Source organism: Microcebus murinus, chromosome 10, assembly GCF_040939455.1.
Source record: "Microcebus murinus isolate Inina chromosome 10, M.murinus_Inina_mat1.0, whole genome shotgun sequence".
NCBI classification, from domain to species: domain Eukaryota; kingdom Metazoa; phylum Chordata; class Mammalia; order Primates; family Cheirogaleidae; genus Microcebus; species Microcebus murinus.
Window position 1 is genome coordinate 44,921,585 of NC_134113.1, and position 20,555 is coordinate 44,942,139.

General features: G+C 35.7%; 1 protein-coding gene across 1 annotated transcript in view; it reads right to left on the reverse strand.

Annotated features, from left to right (window-relative positions):
• Nucleotides 1-20,555, reverse strand: part of KCNMB4 (potassium calcium-activated channel subfamily M regulatory beta subunit 4) — a 66,329-nt gene that overhangs the window by 39,439 nt on the left and 6,335 nt on the right. The window lies entirely within an intron of this gene.

Sequence of the window (20,555 nt, forward strand, 5' to 3'; positions counted from 1 at the left end):
TTTCTCCAATTCAGTCTTTTATGACGACGACAGGGATGATTTCAGCTTATATTTATTGAGTGTTTACAATATGGCAGATACTGTAATAAATGCTTCACAGGACTTAACTTGTGTAACCACCCTATAATGATCTCCACTTAACAGAAGAGGAAATTGCATTTCCATCAGCTCTACAACTAGAACAAGATTATGGTGATTTTTATCGCATTCTACTCTCAGGTGTTTCACCAATGTGTCTGATGTTAAAGAGCAGGAAAACAAATATTTGTTCTATAGTATAATTTAAGGCACACGGTTTACTTTATAGCATATAATGTTTCAACGCCTTCCCATTATTTTCTGGTAAAATTCAAACTCTTTAGCATTATGTACAAAGCTTTTCGTGATACAATCCCTGCCTGCTTTCACCTTCACTTAAACCTGTGATGCAGCCATATAGAAGCACTTGCTCCCCTCCTCTGCCATGTGTTGTCACACCTACCTGCTTGGCACAGGCTATTCTCTCTCCTTTTAATGCCTTTTGTTCCTTAACCTCCTTCTTTCAAGATTCAAGTGTTACCTATTTGCGGGGAGCCTTCTCTTTCTTCCTCCACAGTTCAGTGCCCCTCATTTGTGTTGCCATAGGAATCGCACCATGTAATATCACAGCTGGAATCACACAGGATCATACTTGTCTGTTTTGTGTTAGCCTCCCCAATTGGCGAGTGAGTGGAAAAGGACTACTATTCTTCCTTTTCTCCATCTTCACACTTACAACCATGTCCAGTAACAGTGAAGTTTCAAAAATGTTGGTTGAATTACTTAATAACAATACACTGAGATACATTTTTATTCGAGATGATGAAGTTGTTTTCATGGTGTCAACATTTTTTAAATATATAAATACATTTTAAATTTTAGTAAATTTTGTTATTTTCTATTACACATAACAAATTCACATTATATAAATATTATTTTAATGATGGAATCATTGCATATTTATCCTCTGCACATATCCACTTCTATTAAGAACAGTAATATAAAGCCAAAATTTCTGTGAAATTATGGATTCTGAGTTTTTCCAAAGCAATAGTTGGACTTAGAATGGAAACCATCAGATAGGGCTCCAGTCCTATTATTTGTTGGGTTTTTGGCCTTGGATAAATTACTTCCCTTTTCTGGACTTCATTTTTTCTAATTCTGCAAAAACTCCAAAATAATTTCTAGCTCTACATTTCTATGATTCTATTCTTGGAGGTACACCAGGAAAGAATCCAGCAGACGGCAGGACCACAAACACTGTTGCAGTATTTTTCCCAGAAGAGATCCTGCCCACTGAAGAGATGGCTGGGAACCCTGACTAAGCCAGTATTCCAGCCAGCAAAGAGGAATGCGGCAGGTCTTTCCTTAGGGGCCTGTACTTCATATGAGAAAAATGTTCATATGGGGATGCTGATTTTCCTATTGCTTACACTTCCCATAATGTGTTGGATATTGTCTTTCCTTCTATTGGAATATTTGTTTCTATGCCATGGTCGGCCAATTAGTTTATCAAGTGAGGAGAGGTGATGACAATTTATTGTGCTCTTTCTAGGAAGGAGAAATTTCCAGATTTGGAGGTTGAAGGTAGAAGCTGTGCAGTGTGAAAGCTTAAAAATTCATTAGAGCCCTTTTTGCAATGGGTACACTTGACATAAGAGGCATACTAAACATTTTAGGAAGTAACAATTAACAACCAAATGTAATTAAAACAGATTTTAAATTTTGCAATTTAACTCAGTTTGGATTCTTTATTATTCCTTATTTTTGGGGAGGTGGAGGGATGGGTTTAAAAGAAATGTCTCCACCAAATGACAACTCTAAGATTTGACCAGGAGAATCACACCTACATGCTTCTGAAAAAGTCAGACAAAAACTTTCACTGAATGTGTAAAGATTTGTATTAGGTATGTTGAGGTTTCACATGGGATTAAAAAAAATGTTTCTTGCCTTGTGGAAACTTTGAGGTTGTATGGATGGATTTTGAAAGCCAAGTGCTTATTCACGCTGAGGAAAATAACCTGAGAACAAAAACTTAAATATTCTTTTCATGAACTTCATTCTTTCCAAAGAGTAGCATAGATTAAATAACCTATGCTTATAATACTCTAGAAACTTTTGAAAACCAACATTGCCTTGAAAAACAAATTTTTTAAAGGCTAAACTGTATGTTCTTAAAAGTCATTATGGCTCATTTTCTTAAATCTTTGTTCTCCAGTTAATTTTTTAAAAAAATTTCCGTGAAACCTGACTCAATATCCTCCCTAGATTCCTTCTCAATTCTACTCAGTGGATCATTGTAGAGTGTCAGAATTTTAAAATAAGTTAGAAATGAAGATTCATAGCAGTGTTCTAGAAAGAAAACCAGGGAATTCAGTCATAAAAGCTCCTTTCCTCTATAGCTTGTTCAAGTCTGATTGTTTTCCAGGTTTCCTAATAGTTCCACCATGAATCTCTCTCCTGCGGGGGGCACAAATAATAATATACACTATATCATCACCATCATCATGGCTAACATTTATTGAATACATGTCAAGCATCTCATTAAATTCAAATGAGCAAATATAATCACCCCCATTTTTCATGAGGAAACTGAGGGACAGTGGGGTGTAAGAAAACGTTCCCAATGTCACAATGGCAAATGGAAAAACTGGGATTCAGACTGCACAGTGTTCTTCACCACTGTTCCACACTGCCTTCCACATCTCTATCTTTACAGCTTCCTAGTTTTTATTCTTTGGAGCTTTCTGATATACGGGCAAAGAGATGCCCTTCTCTTGGCATCCCTCTCTTGAAGAGGTTTTTATTGGAATTGGTGTAGTCCTTCTGAGAAATCACAGGCTGAGGCAGTCTGTTGTAGTCTTTGTTTTCCCGGTACATGATCAGAGAAATGCACTGTAAATCTTTGCTTGTTCCCTCCTGTCTCAATTTGGCTTCAGGGTTTGTTTCTGGTGCCATGGATAAAATTTCACTTAGGTGAATTTACAGACACAATGCCTATGGTCATGGAGAACAATAAGCATTTCCTTGGAGAAATGTCTTTGTACAGTTCGACCTATTTTGTTTTTCATTTGCAAAGGAAGCATTTCCCAACTTCTAGTATCAGTATCACCCAAATAATCTTCACTAAAGTCTGTGTTGTTTGCTGCTTGAACTTGAATAAAATCGCTTTCTTTAAAGTCAGGAGTAAAAGAGGAATGTGAAAAAATATATTTAATTAATGTCTACCTGCCTTTTAGAAAAATATTTTTTGACTTTGCATTCATGAACAAAGTTGATGGAATTGAGTGAGCTATTCTGAATAACATATAAAGTCTTCCACAGTGAGTTTATTAAGAAAAGACACTATTATCACTTGACGTGGAATGTTTGATTACGTGCATATTATTAGTTTTCCATTATCTTATTTTAGGGTTTATCAAGATTTATAATGGCATTCTTTTTCAGCCTACCACAATGGATTTATATTTTAATAGAATCCTGCTTGAGTAGGTTCTTTGTATAAGTGTCTTGAGAGGATTACATTTCAATCATTTGGACAGAGTAGGCAGAATTAACTTTTTTCTTTACTGAGTCATTTAAAAAATTATTGCATAAAACACATGGTCTATTTAGCTAAATACTGGAGACTGGGTTCTATGTTAGGAATTATCTAAGAAACAGAAATGAACAAACTTTTTTCTCCTGTTTCTTGACTTCATTTGGTTAGGGAGGGAAGTGCTGAAAGACATAATACTAGAATGGGTTTAGGTGATTTAATAATTTTCAAATAAATTTAGTCAGAAAATGAATTCTTAAAACATTATCTAATGGAACACAGGTTTAATCATGCTTTATATAACCATAATCCCTCATTTTCTAAATGCTTGTAAGAAATCTGTGTCAGCTATGATATGTAATTTTAACATTTTTGACAATATAAACAAAATCAGAACAGCACTGTGGAATCAAAACCATTTATGAACTTCATAATGTTTCAAATGCTGTGTGTGCGTGTGCACAGGTACACACACACACACAGAGTCTTTCTAAATGTAGGTTTACTCGAACAAACACATACGAAATTATGTGTCAGGTAAAAAATCAAATTCTAGGTCAGGTAGTCCAGAATGTATATCCATATCTGAAAGCTAAATAAAAACAATCTTATGGAATAATATGAGGGTCAAATAACATGCCTTAGAACATGCGAAAGGCAAGGCTAATTTTGTCAAAGTCTGTTGCACAGACCACTTGGATTGCTTGTCCAAAAGATCTACCCTCCTGAAAGTATGATTAAGACTAGGAATCTGCATTTTCAGTAGCTCTCCCTCTGCCTTAGAATGACAGATTTTGAGAATTGATAATTTACACAACAAACCATACTTGATTGCTGAGTGCTGGATAGGATACAAAGATTAGATATTACTCACTCCCTTCTCCGTCTCCCTCTCCACTTCCCCAGAAGCATGCAGTGTAGTAATAGTAGCATATGCACAAAACGCCTTCTGATTACAAAAGAGGACATGCATATTTTGGCCTCCATAGTACAAGAGAAGGCTTCACAGAAGAGATGACTTTTGATTTGTGTCTTTAAGACTGAACAGGAATTTGCTTGTCAGAGAATGGGTTGGGAAAGTGACATTCCAAGAAGAAATGGAATGTGCAAAGACTCTGTGTATGGATGTTCCAGAATGACTGAGTCATCTAATGTGCTTGGAGGATAAGGGGCATGGGAGATGTTGTTGGAATACGTCCAAAATATCTGACCTACTACTCACTCAAATATTGTTTCTTTCTCCTTAAATATTTCTGTGAAAATTTGCTCACTGCTTCCTAGAGAATACACCCACCCACCAATGCATTGCTCTTTTGGTTAGGATTTACTATCATATGTTGATACTACATCTGCATTTTTATAATTTAATAATATTCATTTAACTTCTGTGTTCAGGCAGACTGCTAAGGATGGTGACATTATCAGAACTGAGAAAAGTTCAGAATGGCATTCCAGCTTCAAAAGAAAATAGTTCAGTTGGCTTTAAAGTTAGAAAATAAAAACACACTGCCTTTGACAAAAATAGAGGTTGAATCTAAACAGAAGTAATCAGACCAAAACAAGAAATTTTAATCTGGAAGAACTTCAATAGTTATTATTTATAACAAGCACGATAGGACATGTAAAAATTTGTTCAATGACTTATGATCATAATTTAAAATCCTTGAAGAGGTGGTCAATACTCTTATGACCATGTAGAACACTGAAACGAAATAAAACTTTCTTAAATGCTCATCTACACATTCAGATGTGCCTCCCTGATGGCACACAAATTCAACACGTGTATGTGTGGATATGTACTCAATTAAATATTACAACCATACTGTCTGCATGAAGGGGACCGACAAGCCCAATCTATGACAAGTACCCTAGAACCAGGATGGATAGATGGTGGTGATAAAAAAAAATTGGTGCTTCCTATTTGTGGTAGAATATATTTTCTAAAGATAGCTGTAACAACATATATCGCATTTCACACTCTCTCACAGTATAATGTTGGCTCCTCTGTTGATATAGGGGGTCTATCTTCTCTTCCCTAGAACATGAAGGAGCCTGTGATTACAGCAGAAATGATGCAGTGTGACTTCCAAGGCTAGGTCAGAAAAGGTGATAAGCTCCGGCTTGCAACTCTCTCAGGAATGCTTGTCCTTGGGACTTTGACACTGTTCTGTGAGGAAGCCCAAACTAGCCCATAGAGAGAGATCAAGAGAGGCCTACGTGGGGAATAACTGAGCTCTCCAGCCAACATCTAGGATCAACTGTCTGGTATGTGAGTAAATGAGCCTTTACACGATTTCAGCCTCCAGCCTTTGGATTTTCCAATGGGGACCTCCAATATCATGGACCAAAGAAAAACTATATTCGTATTTGTGCCCTGTCTCAATTTCTGACCACAGAATTTGTGAACATAATAAAAACAATTTGATCCACAAGGATCTTTGACAGTGGTTAACAGATAACAGGACCTCTAAGACTAAAATAGGTGAATAGCCTTCCAAGGTCTTCCTTGATTTACACACCTGAAAAAAGGTGGGGTTTGATGAAATGAAGTCTACAAGTCACTGTGATGTAAGGCAGGGTTCCTCATCCAATCTCAGGCCCAGAGCTCCTTCAATGAAGGTTTGGCAGGAACCTCGTGGTAGCATCTCAAGTTGTACTACTGAAAATCTCCTCCTTACTTTCCCAAGAGAACATGCAGACATTTACCAGAGTAAATGCGGTGGGGATGATTATTAGCTTAAGGAAAATAAAAAAGCTATACACATGGACAGTACTTCATGTAGTTAAAATAATTTAATCACTCAATGTTAATTTAGCCAAAAATTACAATAGAAGCATATCTACTTAAAGAATGAGGGAGAGAAGTGGGGTGGAATGGGATGGTGTAAAAAAGCTAAGTCCTTATTATTGCATCATACGCAGTCAACAGTATCTCAGCTGTCTACTTCAGAGATCCTATTGCTTGAAAACATAGAGGTAAACATTACTAGGAAAAAACCTAAAGACAGTTCAAAGCAGTTGACTCTGAGTGGCAAAGGGGGCTGGATCAGAGGATTCTTTCTTGCTCCTGGCCCCCAAATAAAGCTCTAGTACTATTTGATCTTTTAAACTATGGTCATAGAAACAACAGCAAACATTCACTGAAGAGTTACCATGTGCAAGGTGCTATCCTAGATGCTTTCCACAAACTAACTCTTTAATCTTTTTAATACAAGGAAATAGGTACCACCACAATCGACAATTTACAGCTGAGGAAACTGAGGTACAGGGTGGTTAAGTAGAATCTGAAGTCCACTGCTATCTTGATTAAAAATTAATAAAGAATAGATACTCAAGGTAAATGCAAACAGTGGGAAACGTTACAAGAAGAAACGTGTTTCTCTGACTGAGCCTCATATCCCTGGCAGTTATGCTAGCAGTCATTGTGCATTCTTCCAAACATTTTCTACACTCTATCTTAGATATGTGGATGTGAGCACACACTTCTGTGTCTTGCTCTTCATTCTTTCTTTAACCAATATATCATGGTGCTCTCATATAGAGATTTGCATTCTTTTTTTGAACTCTACTGCACAGTTGTGCCAAAATTTATTAATAAGTCATCTAATGAAAAACATTAAAGCGGTTTCCAGTCTTTCACAGTTACAAACAAGAGCGATAAACTCAAACTTTCTTTTACAAGTTCCTATGCTCGTGTGTGAGAACAGGAAGAATAAAAGGGCATATGTATACTTTCAAAAAGGATAATTATGGTATTCCAAAGAGATTGCGTGAACTGCCCCTTTACCAGCAGTTTATGAGACCATATTTCCCCATCTCTTAAAAAAAAAAAAAAAAAACTGGCTACAATTAAATTTTCTGATGGTGAAATATAGGACTTATTTTAATTTACATTTTTAAAGTCAGGGTTTCTTTTCTGCAAACTAACTATCCATGATCTTTGCCCTTCTTGGTCATTTGTCTCACTGATGTGTAAGACTTCTTATGTAGTAAAAAAAAAAAAAAGAAAAGAAAAGAAAAGAAAAATTAAATCTTTGTCACACAATGCCAAATTTCCCCCCTCATTTTGTCTGTCTTAATTTGTGGCACACTTGCTACACAGCAATATGTAATTTTTATGAACTCAATCTGTGAAAATTTATACAATTCGACCCACTTCAAAGACAGATTCATTATCTATAAAGACATATTGTAATCACTGAAACAAGACCACCACTATCATGTTGTCTCAGATTTACTGGTTCAAAAAAATTTTTCAGAAAATGCAGAGAAGCAAAAATAAAATTTAAAACCTCTGATACTTCTATCACTGAGATTACTATTGTTATTTCATTTTGGATTTTAAGTAAATATCTTTAAGAAAAGCTATCCTATCATTTTCATCTGCATATGTATGTTATCATGGGTTTCTGTCTTAATGTAATCCCAAAATTATAAAAAGAATTTCGAAGTTTTCCTTATTTCTATATTCTCTGGCATAGTTTAAAGTAAGATTAAAGTTATCTGTTTTCATAGAATTAACCTGGAACTCTCTCCGTTCCCTTTACAGTAACTCTATTTTTTAGAAATATCTACAAAGATTGTTTTATTTTGGAATTTTATATTGTCCTAGAGAATCACCATCTCATCCTATGGTTTCAAATTTATTGCCATAGAATTGGTCAAATTAATTAAACTTTTCCTGTATTTCTGGTTATCTCCTCATTCTTGTTTCAGATTTTGTTTTCTTGAAGAACACTTCTTTGGTAAATAAACTTGCCAACAATTCATACTTGAGTTTATCTTTCTGAAAATGAGGACAATTTTGCAATCCTTGAAGATGCTCAGCATATCTCCAATGGGAATTCTGAAGCCCTGCAAAATTTTAACGCCATAAATTTGTGCTGTTAATTTTCTACCCAGCTGTTCTGCCAAATCAAATAAATGTCAGTTGAAAAACACTGAAGGGCAAGGTGTTTGACATTAACCAGAAGAAAACATTCAGTACATCACACGGGCATGGCAGATAAAGCTAGATGAAAGAAAGCTCCACAGATCAGGTGACAGATGCTCCCACAAATCTGAACAGTGACCACGCCCCACCACAATACTGGTGCCGCCCTCCAAAGACTGCAACAGAAAGTAAGCTCCAACTCAGCAGGGGCTTTGTTTAACTGCATTCCCAGCACTTAGAATAGTGCCCGCCACACGACAGGTACTCAATAAACATCTGGTGAACTAATGATTCTACAGTTTGTGATGAGTCCCTAAACTCCTTCCTCAACTGTGAAATCCTCCCTGCTTGACACCTCAGGAACTACACATGCAAATACCAAGATTTATTTATTCCACAAGTATTTATAAATAGTACTTGCTTGGAATATTTTATATATATATATATATATATCGTCTATAATCCTCAGCCTGTGAGGAAACTGAGGATCAAGAGGTTAAGTGATTTGCCTACACGCGCACACCTAATAAGAGGGATCCAGATTCAGCCACAACAGCCTTTTCCATTACACCAGGCAGCTTCTCAAATGCCTGCTATGTGCCCAGCTCTGTCCTGGACTCTGTTAAATGGAATCTGAGATGTTCCCTGAAATGGGGACTGGAGGGTCCTTCATTATTGTGGCAACTTAAGTTGGTTAGGTGAGATGGGTGTACAGGCACAACACTATGGTTTTCTTTTCTTTCTTTCTTTTTGTTTTTTTGAGACAGAGTCTCACTGTGTTGCCCAGGCTAGAGTGAGTGCCATGGCGTCAGCCTAGCTCACAGCAACCTCAAACTCCTGGGCTCGAGTGATCCTTCTGCCTCAGCCTCCCAAGTAGCTGGGACTACAGGCATGCGCCACCATGCCCGGCTAATTTTTTCTATATATATTAGTTGGCCAATTAATTTCTTTCTATTTATACTAGAGACAGAGTGTTGCTCTTGCTCAGGCTGGTTTCAAATTCCTGACCTTGAGAAATCTGCCCTCCTTGGCCTCCCAGAGTGCTAGGATTACAGGCGTGAGCCACCACCCCTGGCCAACACTATAGTTTCCTAAGGAGGTAGCTTCATCTCCAAAACACTGATTATCTCAGTTGTATTATAGTCTTTTCCTGTGTGTTTCTCAGAATATTTAACATAACATTTCTGGGTTTTCTCTCATTACAAAATTAAGCCATCTTTATTTGGGAAAATTTAGAAGCTACAGATAGTGAAAAAATTAGTGGTAGGTATTTTTCCATCTTGTCACTGATCTTTTATCTTTGTGTATAGTCTTTTTTCACATAAAAATTTTAAATTTACATGGACACTGAAAGTCAAATCTCACATCCTCCTGCATTTTTCAGCTAAAAGTGTATTAATGTTATTTACCAAAGAATAATGTGTATCTTCTGTAGAATACCAAGGACTGCAGGCTACAGCCATTAGCTAGAAGAGGCACAGAAAGACGGTTTTTCTAGATCTTTCAGGGGGAACATGAACCTTGATTTTAGCTCTACAGCCTCTAGAACTGTGAACAAATAAATTTCTGTTGTTTTAAGCCACAGTTTGTAGTACTTTGTTACAGCAAACTTAGGAAATTAAATTTTTGTTTTTTGAGACGGAATCTTGCTCTATTGCCGAGGCTAGAGTGCGGTGGTATCAGCCTAGCTCACAGCAACCTCAAACTCCTGGGCTCAAGGGATCCTCCTGCCTCAGCCTCCCGAGTAGCTGGGACTATAGGTATATGCCACCACACAGCTAATTTTTCTATTTTTAGTAGAGATGTGGTCTCACTCTTGCTCAGGCAGGTCTTGAATGCCTGACCTCAAGTGATCCTCCCACCTCAGCCTCCCAGAGTGCTAGGATTACAGGTGTGAGCCACTCTGCCGGGCTGGAAATTAATATTAATACATGTATTTTTCAGGATTCTGATGCAGATTTCCAATTGCTCCCGGCGACATGCTACCATGAGCACTGCATAAGACTGCCCACATCCTCATATTCTTACCAGTATTTGCCAACTCGATAGGCAAAAATGGTATCTCATCATTGTATTAATATTTCTTTTATCCCTCAGCTTTACTGAGGTACACTTGACAAATAAAAATTATATATATTTAAGAAGTATAATGCGGCACTTTGATACACATATACATTGTGAAATGATTACCACAATCGAGCTAATGAACACATCCATCATTTCATATAGCTATAATTTGATTAATACATAGCCATGCACTGCATAACAACATTTCAGTCACCAATGGACTGTTGACACAATGGTGGTACCATAAGATTTAATGTTGTATTTTTATTGTACCTTGTCTATGTCTAGATATACAAATACCATTGTGTCACAACTGCCTACAGTATTCAGCACAGTAACACGCTGTACAGGTTTGTAGCCTGGGAGCAATAGGCATTGCCATATAGCCTAGGTGTGTAGAAGAGTATACCATCTAGGTTTCTGTAAGTACACTCTACGATGTTTGCACAATGACAAAACTGCCTAACAATGCATTCTCAGAAGGTATCCTCATCATTAAATGATGAATGGCTATATTTCTTTGAATACTAGTGGGAATATACATATTTTTTATGTGTTTGGTTATATATAATTCTTCACTGAATTGCCTTCACATTTTCACACCTAGTTTTTTACTGAGATGATCTTTTATTGCTACGAGTTCTTCATATACTGACTTAAAAAAAAAAATCCCTGAACTAATCAATGTACATATATTGACTTTTGATTCATTTCCCTACCATGATGCATGTATTTGCCCAAATGTGTCATTTTTCTTTTAATTTTAATGTTTTGAGAAAATATGTTATTTTCCCTTATGTCATTAAGTAAATCAGTGAATTCCTTTATAATTTGTCCTTAGTGTTATATTTAGAAAAGCTTTGCCCACCTCAGAAAATTATATAAATATTCACCTATATTTTATTTAGTGTTTTCATAACGTTTTACCTTTAACATTTTATTCCATCAAAACTGTTAATTTTAATTAAATTTGTACTTTTAACTATTTTCCAAATAATTTAAAAAATATTCCTAACATGTCCCAAATAAGTTTTACTTAGAAAATTAATATCTTAAATATATCTTATTTGAAATAATAGGCTGGTTTTAACATCATTTACTGAATAGACATCTCTGTATAAGTAATTTGAATTGCCAAAATTTGCAAAGCAAATCTCTCATTATTTTTTTTTGGGGGGGGCGGTAACAGCTTTATTGAAACATAATTCATATACCATTCAATTCGCCCATTTAATGTATATAATTCAATGGTTTTTAGTAGATTAACAGAGGTATGCAACTACTGCCACAATTAATTTTAGAATGTTTTCATCATACCAGACACTCTGTACCCTTTGGCTACCATTTCCAGTCCTGCCATGCCCTCCAGCTCTAGGCAACCACTAATCTGCCTTCAGTCTCCATAGATGTCTTTCCTTACTCTGGACATTTCATGTAATTGGAGTCATATAAGATGTAGTCTTTTATGGCTGGCTTCTGATACTTAGCACGTTTTCAAGCTTCATCTAGGTTGTAATTCCTTTTCTACCCAAGTAATTTTCCACTGTATAGATATAGTACATTGTATTTATCCATTCATCAGTTGATGGATGTTTGGTTTGCTTCCGCTTTTTGGCTGTAACAAATGCTGCTGCTGTGAAGAGTCATGTCCTAGTTTTTGTATGGACATGTTTTCATTTCTCTTGGGTATATACCTAGGAGTGAAGGTGCTGGGTCATATGGTAACTCTATGCTTAACTTTATGAGGAACTGTCAAACTGTTTTCCAAAGTGGCTATATCTTTTTCATTCTTACATTCTTGTATGAGGGTTCCAATTTATCCACACTCTCAATGACACTTCTTACCATCTTTTCTGGTAGCCATTCTGGTGGATTTGAAGTGGTATCTCATTCTGGTTTTGATCTGCATTTCCCTAATGACTAATAATATGGAACATATATTCATATACTTATCGGCCATTTGTATACCTTTTTTTGAAAAATATTTATTCATATCCTTTGCCCATTTTTTAATTGGGTTATTTGGGTTCTAAGCATTCTTTACATTTTCTGGATACTAGACCCTTATCAAATATGATTTGCAAATATTTTCTCTTATTCTGTGGTTGTCTTTTCACTTTTTCTTTTTGTCTTTCACTTTCTTGATCATGTCCTTTGAAGCACAAATGTTGTTAATTTTGATTAAGTACAATTTGTCTATTTGTCCTCTGGTTGCTTGTGCTTTTTTGTTGTCATATTTAAGAAACTGCACCTAATCCAAGGTAATGAAGATTTGCACCTATGTTTTCTTCTAAGAGCTTTATAGTTTTTGCACTTATATTTAGGTCTCTGATCCATTTCTGAGTTAGTTTTTAAATTTAGTGTAAGAATGGAGTCCAACTTCATTCTTTTTTTTTTTTTGAGACAGAGTCTCACTTTGTTGCCCAGGCTAGAATGAGTGCCATGGCATCAGCCTAGCTCACAGCAACCTCAAACTCCTGGGCTCAAGCAATCCTTCTGCCTCAGCCTCCCAAGTAGCTGGGACTACAGGCATGCGCCACCATGCCCGGCTAATTTTTTCTATATATATTAGTTGGCCAATTAATTTCTTTCTATTTATAGTAGAGATGGGGTCTCGCTCTTGTTCAGGCTGGTTTCGAACTCCTGACCTTGAGCAATCCGCCTGCTTTGGCCTCCCAGAGTGCTAGGATTACAGGCGTGAGCCACTGCGCCCGGCCTCAACTTCATTCTTTCGCATGCAGATATTCAGTTGTTCTAACACCACTGGTTGAAAAGACTATTCATTCACTATTGAATGCCCTTGACACCCTTCTCAAAAATCAACTGCCCATAAATGCATGGGTTTATTTCTGGACTCTCATTCTATTTCATAGATCAGTATGATTATCTTATGCTGGTAAACTACAGTCTTGACTACCATAGCTTTGTTTTACAGGAATACACGTCTTACTGTGCTTTGCTTTACTGCACTCCATAGATACTGAGTTTTTTACAAATTGAAGGTTTGTGGCAATTCTGCATTAAGCAAGTCTACTGGCATCATTTATCCAATAGCATATGCTCACTTCGTGTCTGTGTGTCACATTTTGGTAATTCTTGCAACATTTTGAACTTGTTCATTATTGTTATATCTGTTATAATGATTTATGATCAGTGATCTTTGCTGTTACTATTGTAAATGTTTTGGGGCACCATGAACCATGTCCACATAAGGGGGCAAACTTAACTGATAAATATTGTGTGCATTCTGACTGCCCCACCAACCAGCTACTCCCCCAATTCTCCCCCTATCCTTAGGCCTCTCTATTCCCTAAAACACAGTAATACTGAAATTAAGCCATTTAATAACTACAATGGCCTCTAAATGTTCAAGTGAAAGGGAAGAGACACATGTTCTCTCACTCCAATGAATACATGAATGATAAGAAAGCCAAACAGCCTTATTGCTGATACGGAGAAAGTTTTAGTGGTCAGGACAGAAGATCAAATCAGCTACAACCATCCCCTTCTTATGCCAAAACCTCATCCAGAGCAACATCCTAACTCTTCAATTCTATGAAGGCTGAGAGAGGTGAGGAAGTTGCAGAAGAAAAGTTGGAAGTTAGCAATGGTTGGTTCATGAGGATTAAGCAAAAAAGCCATGTCTAAAACATAGAAGTGCAAGGTGAAGCAGCAAGTGCTGATGGAGAAGTTGTAGCAAGTTCTAGATCTAACTAGGAAAATTGACATAGGTGGCTACACTAAAGATTTTCAATGTAGATGAAACTGCCTTCTACTAGAAGGAGATACTATTCTATGACTTTCAGAGATAGAGAGAAGTCAATGCCTGGCTTCAAAGCTTGAAAAAGATACGCTGACTAGAGCTCCTGTTAGAGGCTAAGGTAGCTGGTACCTTTAAGCCAATGCTCATTTATCATTCTGAAAATCCAAGGGCCTTTAAAAATTATGCTAAATCTACTCTGCCCATGCTCTAGAAATGGAACAACAAAGTCTGCATGAGAGTACATCTGTTTATAGCATAGTCTAATAAATATTTTAAGCCCACTGTTGAAACCTACTGTTCAGAAAAAAGATTCCTCTCAAAATATCACTGTTCATTGACAATGTACCTCATCACCCAAGAGCTCTGATGGAGACATACAAGAAGATTAATGGTGTTTTCATGCCAGCTAACACAAACATCCATTCTGCAGCTCATGGACCAAGGAGCGATTGTGACATTCAAGTCTTGTTATTTAAAAAATACATTTCATAAGGCTATAGCTTATATAGTGATTCCTCTGATGGATCTGGGCAAAATAAATTGAAAACCTCTAGAAAGGATTCACCATTCTAGATGCCATTAAGAACATTTGTGATTCATGGGAGGAGGTCAAAATATCAAAATTCACAGGATTTGGAAGAAGTTGATTCCAACGCTCATGTAGAATAAGACTTGGAGGAGTTCAAGCCTTCAGTGGAGAAGTAATTGTGGATGTGGTAGAAATAGCAAGAGAACTAGAATTAGAAGTGGAACTTGGAGATGTGATTGAATTGCTGCAATCTCATTATAAAACTTTAACAGATGAGGAGTTGCTTCTTATGGGCGAACAAAAAAAGTAGTTTCTTGAGATAAACTCCACTGTTGGTGAAGATGCTATGAACACTGTTGAAATGACAACAAAATATTTAAAACAGTATATAAACTCAGTTGATAAAGCAGTGGCATAGTTTGAGAGTACTACAATTTTAAAAAATATTCTACTGTGGGTAAAATGCTATCAAACAGCATTGCATGCTACAGAGACTCTTTTGTGAAAGGAGGAGTCAATTGATGTGGCAAATTCATTGCTATCTTATTTTAAGAAATTGCCAGCCATCCCAGCCTTCAGCAACTACCACCTAGATTAGTCAGCAGCCATCAACATTGAGGCAAGACCCTCCACCGCCAAAAAGATTATGACTAGCTGAAGATTCAGATGATCATTAGCACTTTTTAGCAATAACGCATTTTTAAGTAAGGGATTTACATATTTTTAGACACAATGCTATTGTACACTTAATAGGCTACAGTATAGTATAAATATAACTTTTATATGTACTAGGAAACCAAAAAATTCGTGTGACTTGATTTATTGTAATATTTGCTTTATTAAGTGGTCTAGAACCAAATCCACAATATCTCTGAAGTATGCCTGTAAATTTTAAAATCAGGAAATTTGAGTCTTCCAGCTTTGTTTTCTTTCCTCAAGATGTGTTTTGGCTATTCTGGATCCCTTGCATTTCCATATGAATTTTAGGATTAGACTGTCAATTTATACACAAAGAAATCTACTTGGGTTTTTGACAGAGAATGTAATGAATCTGTAGATCAATTTGGGGAATACTGCCATCTTAACAATATTAAGTCTTCAAATCCATGAACAAAGGATGTCTTTCCATTTATCCAATTCTTCTTTAATTTCTTTCAACAGTATTTTGCAGTCTTCAGGGTCCAAGTCTTGAATTCCAACGTATATTATTTTGATGCTATTATAAATGGAAATGTGTTCTTACTTTTACTTTGGATTGTTCATCACTAGTGTATAAAAATACAATTGATTTTTGTATAATTGATCTTGTATCCTGCAACCTTGCTGAATTCATATATTAGCTCTCACAACTTTTTACGTGGGGGGGTGCAGATTTTTTAGGAATTCTATATACAAGATCATAAGATCTGTAAATAGTTTTATTTCTTCCTTTCCAATCTGGCTGCCTTTTATTCATTTTCTTGCTTGATAGCCATGGTTATAATCTCCATCACAATGTTGAACAGGAATGATAAGAATGGACTTCCTTGTCTTCTTTCTCATCTTAGGCGTAAAGTTTTCAACTTTACAGCTAACATTAACTCATTAGCTGTGAGTTTTTCACAGGTGCCTCTTCTCGGGTTGACCCCACCCAATATCCAGTTAACTCAATTAGACTGTTTCTACTTTTCCCTAATACGAACAGTTCTGCAATGAAAATCCTTATACTTGGACACGTGTTAGAGTTTTCCTAGGGTAAATACCTTGAAATAAAGTTGCTGTGTTGTCAGATATGTACAGCTTCAGTAACACTTGGTATGTCTGATTATTTTCCTAAGTAGTTGAACCAATTTTCCAGCAATGAGTAAGACTATTTTCTCTAATCCTCACCAATACTTGATCTTATGAAATATATTAAATTTTGCTAATCTGCTGGGTGTGTAGTGGTATTCCATAATTTTTATCATTTGAATTTCCTTGAGATTACCAGTAATCTCAATTGAACTTCTTGTTACATTTATTGGCCGTTGTGTTTTTCATAAATTGCCTGTACATATCCTTGGCCTATTTTCCCATTGTCATATATATGTTATTTTCTTAATCATTTGTAGACATTTTCATATACACAAGATAATCCTTTGTTGATTATTTGTGTTGCCAATATCATCTACTAGTCTGTGGCTTATATTTTCATTTTGTTTACAATAACTTTAGTTATACAGAAATTATTTTAATGACATAGGAAAATAGCTTTATGTCATAGGCCTAAAAATAGAACCTTAAATGGAGTTCAAAGAACAAATCATTTATAATTTTATTTTTATGTTTAGAATTTGTTTTTATAGGTGTGAAGTATGCATCAAATTTTATTTATTTCATATGTAGAACTACTTATTCAATCATCATTTATTCATAAGCTTATTCTTTTCCTGATGAATTTCCCATATCTTTTACATCTTTCAGTAAAGTTTAATAATTTTTACCAAAAAGTTGTACATAGTTTGTTATATTATTTCTGGGTAGCTTATTGTTTTGGTTGTTGACATAAATGCTATTTTTAAAATCTTTTAAAAATTAAAGTACACACAGCACAAAATACAGAGGAATGCACAAATTATAAGTTTCTTCATTGAATTACCACAAAATGAAGACAATTGTGTAATCACCACTCAGGCCAAGAAAGAATGTTAATGGCACTCCAAAGCTCTTCTGATTTTAACACCACAGATTAGTTTTGCCTGATTTTGAATTTTATATAAAATAGGATCATATAGAATGTAGTTTCTCTAGTCACAGATTTAGTTGCATTCTAAACATTTTAATATGTAGAACTTTTATGATTTAGTTCAAAATATCTTTTTAAATTTCCACTGTAATTTCTTATTCTTGGACTATGGGTTATTTAGAATTTTATTACATATTACTCAATATACAAACATGTAGAGATTATCTACTATTCTCCTTTGTGGTTAATTTCTAGTTTCACTGGTCCAGAAAAATGATCAGTTTTTGTAAATATTAAGTTGGCACTTAAAATGATATACCCTGCTGCTCCTGAACATACTGTTTTACTGATGTCAATTGGGTCAGTTGGTATACATGTTATAGACAGATAGATGTTATAGATAGGTAGATACTTACTGATATCATTTTTGTGTGATTATTTTATCAATCACATACAGAGGTATGTCAAAATCTCTCATTATCATGATAGACATACATTTTCCCCTTGTGTTACTATAATTTCTTTGTGTTATGTATATTGAGATACTTTTAGGTATATTCCTATATAGAATTGTGATCGTCTGTTGAACTGACCCTTTATAATTACAAAATATCCTTTTTATTATCTCTAGTAACAGATTTTTTTTTTTGCCTCTAAGTCTACTATGTTTCATATAATGTAGGTACTCCAGCTTTTTTGTTGTTGTTTGTATTACATATGTTTTCATATTTTTTTTACTTTCAACCTTTCTGTGCCCTTATATTTTATGTGGTACTCTTAAAAACAACATATAATTGGGTTTGATTTTTCAAGTCTGACAATCTCTGCCTTTTAATTGGAGGAGTTAGTCAATTTACATTTAATGTAATTACTTATATATTCAGGTTTAAATCTAACACCTTATTTTATATTCAGGTTTAAATCTAGTATCTTATTTTTTATTATTCCATCTGCTTACATTCCTTTTTCTCTCTTTTGGACTGTTTGCTTTATATTGTTTCACTTTCCCCACCTTGGTAGTTAGTTACACACTCTTTCCTGTACAAATTCTTGAAATCCAACACAGCACTACTAAATCAGAAATTTGGGTGGACCTTCTGATTCAGTGGGTCTAGCATGGGACCTAAGAATGTGCATGTTAATGGTACCACTGACAGAAACAAAAGACTCCGGAATAGAAGCGGGTTGGGGGAAATAATAAATTTTGTTGCCATTTTTATCCTTGAAATAGTGAAAACAAAAGGTAATTATAATCAGAATGGAGAGCCTACCTCTAACAGTATTATTATCTGGTTTTCAGTTTTTTAGATCTCTTTTAAAATAAAGTTATTCTGATAAAGATAATTTCATAAATATAAAGGAAAAAATGGATTAAACTTTCACTTTCTAGGATTTAATTTTTCTCCAATGAAATACAATGTCAATATATGCTGCTACAATAGAGTTAGATTAGAACTAGTAAGCTGGATATTGGATAAGGTTTCAAAGTCCATTTGTGCTCCTGAATCCATCTGATGAATGATACAGAAGAAGTAGTTCTCGATATTTTGGGGTATCTTACAAATATAATTGAGATCTTCATAAATGACATCCACAAATGGAGGTTAGAGATAGATCATGATAAATAATCTCAGACAGATAGATCTTAGCATCCTGCAGATTAGACTGTTTCTAAAGAGATGTAATATAGATGCACTATTAATATATTCTAAGTCTTTAAATATCTAATCATATTAGTCACCTACTCATAAACCTTCCTTAGCTTCTGTATTAGTTTCCTATTGTACTGTAACACAAACTTGGTGGCTTAAAACAATACAAACTTATTATCTTATAATTCTGGAAGTCACCCTAGAATGAGTCTCAATGAGCTAAAATCAAGATGCCAGCTGGGTTGCATTCCTTTCTGGAGACCTAGGGGAAAATCCATTTTCTTGCCTTTCCCCACATTCTTGTACAAAGGACCTACTTTCCTTGGCCCATAGCCCTCTTCTGTATTCAAAGCTAGGGGTGGCTAGTTGAATCCTTCTCAAATTGTATTACTCTGACCTCCTCTCCTGCCTCTGTTTTCCACATTTAAGTACCCTTGTGATTACACTGGGTTTACCTTGATGATGCAAATAATCTCCCTATTTTAACATCTATTGATAAGCAATCTTAACTCCATCTGCAGTCTTAATTCCCCTTTGCTATGTAACATAAGATATTCATAGGATTTGGACATTAGGATATGGACATCTTTGGGGAGAGGGAGCATAATTCTTCCTACCATAGCTTCCCAATGTCCACCAAACCCATCCTGGTTGTCAAGGGCCTCTACACTATTGGCTCTAACATACACTCCCAACTTATCCCAAGACCTCACTCTATGTGTCCTATGTTCCAGGTATACTAGTCTATCTGCTGATCACCCAAGATACTCAAACTCACAGAGCTCACAGCTTTGCTTCTTGCATTTTCTCTTCCTTGATGTTCTGTTCATTCCTCCCCACTTTTCCTCACCACCAAGATGAAATTCTATTTATTCTCAGACTCATGACAAATGCTTCTTTCTCCATGAAGCTTTCCCCCTAACCTTTCCACACTAGATGTTTATATCATAACGTAGCTCCTTGTAGAACTTAGTATTTTGCCTTGTTTGATAGTTATTTGTATTCCTATCTCCTCAGCTAGGTAATAATTTCCTTGAGGGCAGAGGCTCATGGATTCACCTTCATTTGTATGCCTGTTAGGCATACATAAAACTGAACCTTCTTATTCACATTCCTCCAAAACTACTCTTCCTCTAGTTTTCCTCATCTAGTAAAAGAACCTCCATTTACCTAGCTGTGTTTGACACAAACTTTGGAGCCATCCATGACTCTTCTTTCCCTCACTCCTCATATATCCAATTCATCAGTGAATTTTGTCAATGCTACCCACTGATCTAAGCCACCACCATCTTTTGCCTGCCCTACTGGACTCCCTGTGTCTAATCTTGCCTCTATACCTCTCACTCTGCCC